Raw genomic sequence first — 9,042 nt, 5'->3', positions numbered from 1 at the left:
GCAGCCTTCAACATTTATAGTCCATTTATACTAACTAATTTATACTCCATTTATACTAATATTTATACTAACTAAAGGTTTGGGGGAGTGAGTGAACCATGATGGGACTCTGGAGTGAGCAGAAGTGTTCTGGGGAATGGCTGCAGCTCCCTGGGTGAGACCAGGTGACAACCACCCAAGAGCAGTGTTCTGTGCTGAGTGGGTGCTGGGGGCTGAACAGATGGAGGCTGGTGTGCTGCTTCCCAGCCAAGTGGGGTGCTCCTCCTGTGCACTGGCTGCTTGCAGAGACAGCGCTGCCATGCCTGCGAGGGCAGGAACAGCCCTTCCCAGTGAGCAGCCTGACCTGAATGGCCTGGCTCTGGAGGGTGTTCTCAGCACTGATTAGTGTGAGGATATCTCTGGGATGAAGGCTGGGGAGGGGATGGGGAAGGGAGAGTGGTGGAAATTGTATTTGTATCTGTGCTTAACATTCTTAGTTCACTCTCTTGCATTTCTTCTAAACAAGCATTTTGAGGTCTGAGCCCCAGTGCCTCTAATCTAGTGAGTGCCTTATTGATCAAGTCTTGCCATTTGGTCCCCTGAGCTGCCTTGTGTTGCACAAAAGGGATAAATTACTCCTTATACTGTAAAGAGTAAGGATGTTTTTAGTGCATGTAGACCCATATGATAAATACAGAGGCACAGGTGGGATGAGAATAGCAAAAAGCAGAGGGATAATTAACAGCACAAACCAGTTCCCAAGCCCAAGCTCTGGAGGAGCACAATACATTCATCATGCTGCTCTCTGGGCTGATGCTACAGCTCTGGGGTGTGAGGTATTGAATTACAGTCTCTAGAAAATATTGTTTAGGGAATGTTGAGGAGAGCTGGTAAACAATGTGCTGGAAGGTGACAGATATGTTTGCAGCTTCATATAGGGCTATCACAATAAAAAGAGCCATGAGGGGTTTTCCCATCTCTGCCTACCTGTCAGGCCTGGCAGCAGGCAGGCTGCCAGGCTTCAGTGGGGGATGGCAGACCCAGAAGCCAATGTGCTTGCTTTCTTCTGATGCCTATTTTCTTTAAAATATTTTTTGTTACTGTGTGAAACACTAGCAATGGCTGACGAATCTCAAGCTTGATGAAGCCGTATCTGTGATTCAGCTGCTGTAGAAAACAACATACAGAGGGCTCTTAACACTGGATTTGGACTCAGCCTATCCTGGACACCCCATCTGGGCTCTCCTACCCTCAGTGTGGTTGTTATAGAGGATGGCACAGAGGCTCCCAGCTCAGAGCTGCTGCCCGCGCAATCAGGGCACAGCCAGCGTGTCAGGAGCTGCACTTCAGTCACACAGAGGGGGGAAGGTGAAGGCAGCTATAATCTGCTTTGTAAGATGCTTTCTTTTCTATCACCTTTCTTCACAGAAAGTCTCTCACAAGACCTTGATCTAGGATGACACTTCGTTCCTGCAGACCTGTGACAAGTCATGGCAGTGTCCCCCGAGTCGAGCTCACAGCATGCTCAGGGGCTGCCTCCTCTGGAGTGTCCTGTGTTACCTCCTCAGTGGCCCAAGTGCAGGGCATACCTATGAGCCAGCAGTAAAGCACACACCAAGGTAAGGAAGGGGGAATACTGTGTTCTCTCTCAAATGTCACATTCCTCTGGCAGCACAAACTAGGTGCCTGTTTATTTCATTGAGTAAATGGGGGACTCCCACAGCTGCAGTAACCAGAGGTGTATGTGCACAGGGGATAAACAGGGGATCAATGGTCAGATTTTGTTTGTGTAATGATGAAATGGGAAGTTTTAAGGTGGTTTACTACCTGTTAAAAAACCCCACAAGAATCAAAAAGAAAGAAAAAGACACACAGACTCTATTACATGGGAAAGTCTGCAACAGCATTATGCTGCTTCTAGAGGGATGTTCCTACACACGGAGTGAGTGGTGCCAGCAGAATTGGAGCACATGGATGTCTGGTAAGGATGCATCACATGCTTTCTGCAGAAGATGTGGCATTTAAGGTTATTCCATCCTTGCCAATGTGTCACCCCCGAGGGGTGTGTGTGATAACAGGTATGGCAATACAAATACTGCTCAAGAAATCCTCATAAAAAATGTGTCACCTCAACAAAGAGAAGAGTTATGGTTTTCCATTCTCCCTCTTGGAGTCAAGGGGAGATTGTGCCACTATAGAAGAAGCCTGAGGAGCTGACAGTGGCCAAGGCAGAGGATTTCACTGCCCCTGGAGAGGGTCTTTCAGAGTTCTTAGTTATATGTTTATATTTAATGCACTGATTAGGGCCAGGACTTGTAAACAGCTACTAACAGTGCATGTGAATTGGCTTAAGCATTATTATGTACAACTATCGTCAGCTCTGCTCCCCAGGACAATTGATACACTGAGTGAATCTTTTCAAGCTGCTTCTGAAAATATTCACGACGCTGCAGTGAAAGTGGCTTCCAATGGGAATCTCTGTATACTGATGTCAGCATATATTTTATTCCTCCTGACTGCAAGGGCTGGTTAGGTTATGAGCCTCTCACTGAAATGGACTGCATACAATTGCCAGATAATTGGTTCTTTCCCTTGTAGGCTGATGAAGTTATGATGCACCCCTTACTCCCCCAAGAGCAGCAGGTTCCCTGCATGGCTTCCTTATCTCTCATCCAGGTTCTCAGCTTTGCTTTCCTTTCCACCTGGCATGTGTGGAGGGGATGGCCCAAGAGCAGAGGGCAGGAAGGAGCTGAGCATAGATTTAACCCTGGGCTCGTGGCCTGAGCCAGCAGCAGGGGCTGCAGGACTGCACAGGTGTGTAGGGTGCTGGTCCAAGCAGGCTGGGGATGGTATGGCTGATTCAGCTGTGCAGTGATGCTGAAATCAGGCTGCTGTGATCATTGGTCCTTGGCTGGTGCTGTATCCCATCTTCTGGCCTTTGTCCCTTGGACCATGTAGTTGTTTTCTGCTGTGGCAGAAACGTGTCACAGCTGTTGCTCATGCTGGTGTTGCTTATTGCAGAGGATGTGTGGAACCCTTCAAATCTGAAGTTCGTTGTATCTGTCTGCAACTGAAGACTCAGGAAGCCTTGGGAAAGAGCGTGCCTCTTGCTTGCTTCCCTGTCTGATTTAATCTTACCAAGAGGCCATGGTGGATCATGAAAATCTCCCTGCTCCCAACTGAGCAGTCACAGAGAAGCACTGGATGTCCATCTTCCTCCTTTGGCCTTGTCCTCATTTGGATACTGACCCCCTCCCCAGCACAGATCCTCTCTCCTCTGCTAGACGTCCTTGGTATGCAAAACATGGCTCCTCTGTCCTGGTGTTCCAGAGTGGGACTGAGAAGTGCTGGTGCTTGGAGCCATCCTGTTGCTTGCTTCTCGTCTCCTTGCAGGTTTGTACAGCATCTTCATCCAACATGAGAGGGTGCTGGGGGCGGAGCAGCATAGGATAGTGGGAATGCTGCTGCTGGGATGGCCATGCATACCAGGGAGCAGAGGCTTTAGTGGTTGCTGCTGCTCTGCACTGCTGTTTGTCCGTGTCAGCATCAGTTTTGTTACCTGTTTACATTTGCTGGTTAAAATTTTCTCTTAGGTCTTTCTCTTAGGTAGGAAGAAAATCTGTTTACTTATCTTGCACCCAGAGTGCTTTTTCCTGCTGTGGGGAGGGCAATGCTGAGATGCTCTGGGAGGATCTGTGGCACTGCTACCTGGTTCCTTGTCCCAGCTCCTCCTCGCCCCATTTGCTCCCTTCTGCAGTGTTCCCATGCCCCAGTTTCCCAGGAATGGATGTGAATGAAGCTGTTGGAAGAGTCGAGCTTCTGGGTGCCCATCTGCCTGGGTCAAATGCTGCACTGGGAGCAGCACTGCTGTTGCCTGTGGGGCAGAGCCAGGATGTGAGTGAAGGACAAAAGGTATAAAAAATGATCACAGCTTGCTTTGCTAAAGAGTTTATCATTTATTCATCAGACACACCACTAAGCCCTACATTGTCTCCACAGCCTCCCTTCCCTGTGTCAGAAAAAGCATCACCTGACCTCCCCTGTCCTGTACCTCAACAGTGATGACAACACAGTTACCTGTACTTTGTGAGCTGGAGATACCTATTGTCATGAACTTGGGGTTTTGGAAGTGGTTCCTGGTGGAGATCACTGGAACACAGGGATTTATTTGGATAGCAATAATTGAGAAGCTCATTTTATTCCAGTAAGAATCTTTCAACTGCAATCAATTCACATGCCATCCCAAATAGTGGAGGTCAGCAGAGCACAGCAAGTACCTCAGCAAGCACTGATGACAATGTTAAAATGCAATAAACATAGAGCTGTGGCTCTGCATGAGGGGGTGCACATTAATCCTTGTTTGGAGAGTGTGTGATTGGCAGACTCAGATCTTTTAGGATCTTTCTGATGGAAAATGCTTCATATTTCTTTAGTTTAGACTTGTCTACTTCTCTTGGCATGCTGTGGTAGAAGCACTGTCCAGGACTGCTGGCACCTTCTCAATTCATCTCCCCAAAGCACACCTAAAAGATGAATGTTCTTGCTACTATTCCTGCTAAGGCTTCCTCCTCTTGCTGCCATTGTGCAGTGCTCTGGAATACAAAACATCGAAATAATTGAGTAGATTAATTAGGTAATGTTTGCACAGGATCTGGAAAATATAAAGAACTATATAATTGCTAAGTAGAGTAGATTAATTAGTTAGTGTTTACCCAGTGCTTTGTAAATGTAAAGGCATCAAAGCAATGCTTAGTGTTATAATTAATTAAGTTTTCACTCTGGGATGCCCTGCTCCAGTTCTGAGGTAGGACCATGGTCTCCTTCCACTGGTAGCTGTGTGCTGCTGTTGCTCTGGCCCTGCTCCCTCCCAGCCCTGTGTGCCCAGGCTGGAGGCTGTGTATGGAGATGTGCCAAAAGCCGTGCTTGGCATCAGCCACTGATGCTCTGGGTAGTAAATGGCAGAGGGAACAACGGTACTTTGCTGAGCATGTGAGGAGCAGTTCATACCCAGGCAGTGCTGAAAAAATTTGTGCTGCAGGGCCATGGTCTGACCCTGCCGTGCTGCATCTTTCCTGAGGAGTTGAGGAGCTGCTGCAGTGCCTGTGTCTGTAGCTTTGTGGAAGGAGGCTCAAGAATGTGCTATGTCCCTGGGAGATCCAAGTCCAATGGGCGCTGGCAGCTGGGAGCCAAGGCAGTCAGGCAGGCTGCTATAATGACTGCTTTGACAAGTTCTTCATCTGCCATAGAGCACTGCCTCTGCCATCTGCTGTCACTTCACACTTGGAGATGGGCTTCCCAGTGCCTTCCCCCACTTCTGTTCTTCTCTCTCTTTGCACTTTGGTCTTTGCAGAGAGAAGAAATGCGTGAAGAACAGGAGGCTGATAGAAAGGGAATGGGAAAGAAAGTGCAGTCCTTCCCTGAATGGCAGCCAGGACCTCATAGCTGGCACTGGGGAACTGCTATCTGCAGTCCATGCACTCCCTTCACAGGGAGCTCTGCTGGCCTGGCCACAAGCTCAAAACTGACTGATAGCGTGCACAGGAAAGAGCCAAGAGGAACTTGCTCCATCTGCTGAAAAAGCAGGTCTGCCTTCAGCTGCTCGTGTAGGTGCTTGGAGGACTGTGACTGGTTGCAAGTTTGGGCACCTGTCCTTGCCACAGGCTGGGCTGTGCTCACTCATGGACTCTGCTTACAGGACCATGAGGTTTTCTGTCCTCAACCCCTTGGTGAAAACAAGCTTTGTGAAATAGCTGGGAGGTGAAAGCACAGAACTTGCCTATTAGCTATATCTTTGATTTATTCCAAAACTTTCTTCCTCAGGTTCAGTGGATGGAAGTGTGGAGGAAGTCTGAAGCAAGGAGGGAAGCAGGATGCCAGGCATGGGAGGCCTGGAGCATGCAGCCAGTCCCAGTCCTGCTGCCCTGGGAATGCTCTGTAATGCTGCATGCCAGGCAAGAGGGAGTGACTTCAAAGCACATCTTTATTAGGATACACTGCTTAGCATCAAAGAAATGTCAGGGCTGCTCTACACTGACTCTCTGCCTGTGGCACTAAACTAGCCTGTCATTCAGAAGTCTGAGTACAAACCACAGCTGCTGACAGAGTCCTGGAAAAATTTATTTTTCCACATCTAATTGCCCTTTTTGCTTTGTAAACATAAAGGTTGAAGCTTAAACTCTGACAGCTCCAGTAGCCTTTTGCTTAACTCCTTTAAAAAAATGACATTCGGCATGTTAAATTTTGCTTTTACTGCAGCCTGAAATCTCACAAAATCTGCACAATGTTTTTTTAAAGATCGTTGAAGCATTTCAGTACTCACTTTGGGAAAACCCTTCAGCTAACAAAAAGACAAAAGCTGGTGCCTGAAGAGCCAAGACCTTTCCCCATCGGCATTCCCCCTTTCCCTGGGAGCAGATTAAAGAATGCCTATCTGCTCTTGTTATTGTTCCAGAAAGAAATGAAACACCAAAGACAGGAGAAAAAGAAAAACAAATGTTAAAAAGCAAAATTGGATGTATCATAGCAGCCTGAAAACTTACAGTTCCGTTTCTTCAGTGACATGGGTTCTCTGTCCTGAGGAGGATCTCCCAAAGTGGGGGGATGCACTGTTCCCCAGACTCTACACTGCCTCCTCTGAGAGCATCGTGCCTGCAGGAGCCTCCTCTGGGTCAGGGCTTTGACCTGCTCCTGCTGCAGTCCTTCATCATTAGAGATGCATGTCCTGAATCCCTTCAACCACAGAGAAGTGATTTTGTAGCCACAGCTCTTGAAGAAATATCCTCTGTTTTTCTGGGAGGTGCTGCCCATTCCCTCCATCTGACATGAAAACAGGGCCATTGCATCACCATCATTGTCTCTGCAAAGACCCTCCTGGCCTGGGCTCTGCTTCCATCTGCCCACGGGAGATGAGGACCAGACTGCCCTGCCCCCAGCCTCCAAACCTGCATGGCACAGACACTGTGCTCGTCCCCGCCCCTGCAGCCAGCCTGGCCTGTGCCCAGCTACCCCCAGTTCATGGATCTGTGTCTGTGAACAAGTGACAGCGTGGTCGGCATTGTCCTGAGTGTCAGATTCTCCCTAAGTGGCAGCTCTAATGGGCCGTGGGGCTGAGCTGGGGAAAGAGGGACTTTTCCTTCCTGTCCTCCCTGGTACTCTTTCCCTTTTGCTGTGATCCACGAGGGTGTTCAGCGCTTCTGCAGTTAGCAATTCATCTTACTCAAATGCAGCATGCTTTCTGTTTCCCTCAGTACTGGGTGTATAGACTGTGTCTTGGCCAGGATCAGCACACAGGATTCATGTTTACTTGTGGAAGGCTGTAGGTGTGATCCGACACAGTGTGTTTTATGGCACCTGTGTTGCTGCACTACTTTGAATGCTGAAGCTGTCTGAAACTAAGCTGTTTTGGAAACAATTAAAGCTTCTTACATACACAACAGAAATTCAAAAAAATCCTCAAAATACCTTTTAAGCAAGTCCTTTGATTCAAATGGCAAGCTTGACATGAAAAGTGGAGGAGACATTTCAGGACAATCGATGTCTGTTACAGATCCCAGCTGTCATCAATAAGGAAACAACAATGATGGGCAAATTCTACATTTCCTGTGCAGAGCTGAGCACAGGCAAGACTGCGCTTTGTGCTGCTCAAGGAATAGCTGTTATACCATTACAGCAAGTAATGGCTCTGTTAAGTTTTTCACATTTTTTATCTTCCAGTTTGCCCAAAATTAAATTTCATTTTGTTTAGGTGCAGCTTTCAAAAAGGCGTTGAAAAATGACAGTTTTTCAGCAGACCAGGTCCAGAGAATGGAATGGAGCTGGGGAATGGGCTGGAGCACGAGTCTGAGGAGCAGCTGAGGGAGCTGGGGGAGCTCAGCCTGGAAAGTAGGAGGCTCAGGGGGGACCTTCTTGCTCTGCACAACTCCTGACAGGAGGGCAGAGCCAGGTTGTTGTTGGGCTCTTCTCCCAGGTAACAAGTGACAGGACAAGAGAAAATGGCCTCAAGTTGTGCCAGGGGAGGTTTAGATGGGAATAGGAAATTAGGAAAAATTTCTTTCCAGAGAGGGTTGTTCACCTCCTGACAGTGGTGAGTCAACATCCCTGGAGGGATTCAAAAGATGTGTGGATGTGGCACTTGGGGACAAGGGTTAGTGATGTTCTTGGCAGTGCAAGGGGAATGGTTGGACCTGATGGTCTTAGAGGGCTTTTCCAACTTCAGTGATTCTGTGACTCCGTGACCCCAAGCAGGCTGTCACAGTAACTAGCAGTAGTGTATTTTTCCTTGGCATTCACTATTTAGCCCAGTGAGGAAGTGACAAATCCATTACAAATTTAAGTCTTTTCACAGAGAACTGTCCTGGGGTCAGTTCCCCAGTATATCTGGAGTATCTACACCCACAATGGCTGTGGATGATCAGATGCTCCTGGGATAACAAGTTTCTGGAAAGAGATAAATGCAGCAAATGTGTGTGAACAGGGGATATTGTCATGGCTTAACCCCAGCCAAAAACTCAGTCCCACACAATTGTTTGCTCACCCTTCCCCCTCAGAGGGATGGGAAGGAGAATCAGAAAAAGGATATTTTTCTGTAGATTGAAATAAGAACAGTTCAATAATTAAAATAAAGTAAAATATTGCTACTTCTACCCTGGAGTTCAGTAGAGCTGACTTTGGCCTCTTCAGGGATCTGCTGTCAGTGTCCTTTTCATAGAATGTCTTCCATACTTTCCCAGAGATTCAGTTTGTCTATCCAGTGCATGTTTTAGTTCCTGTCCTCCAGAGTTGACGGGTAGTTCTTGGTTCCCATCTCTGCTGTTGGCTTTAGTTTTGTTTCTGCAGACATATTTGACTACTTCCTGGCCACTGTTTCATGGAGGATGTAAATTTAACCAGAGGTGTTGTTGTGGTTTGACACTGGCCAAGCACCAGGCACCCACAAAAGACACTCGCTCTCCATCCCCTACCACAGGTGGACAGCATAGAGAAAAAAATTAAGGAAGGGTTTATGGGTTGAGATAGGGACGGGGAGAAAACTCTTCAAGGGCAAAACAGACTCAACTTAGAGGT

At 47.7% G+C, this 9,042-nt stretch overlaps 1 long non-coding RNA gene across 2 annotated transcripts; it reads left to right on the top strand.

The window, feature by feature from the left end:
• Positions 1-1,416: 1,416 nt before the first annotated feature.
• Positions 1,417-6,305, top strand: LOC115948440. Of its 2 annotated transcripts, none has more exons than XR_004082266.1 (3): positions 1,417-1,598; positions 3,001-3,372; positions 5,800-6,305. It is a non-coding gene; the product is annotated as an uncharacterized LOC115948440 (long non-coding RNA). The 2 variants fall into 2 exon arrangements; XR_004082265.1 differs by lacking the exon at positions 5,800-6,305 and adding an exon at positions 3,737-3,886.
• The last annotated feature ends 2,737 nt before the right edge of the window (positions 6,306-9,042 follow it).

Source organism: Geospiza fortis, unplaced genomic scaffold (genome assembly GCF_000277835.1).
Source record: "Geospiza fortis unplaced genomic scaffold, GeoFor_1.0 scaffold213, whole genome shotgun sequence".
NCBI lineage: Eukaryota > Metazoa > Chordata > Aves > Passeriformes > Thraupidae > Geospiza > Geospiza fortis.
Note: the sequence above shows the minus strand (reverse complement) of the source record. Positions and strands in the feature narration are given on the sequence as shown.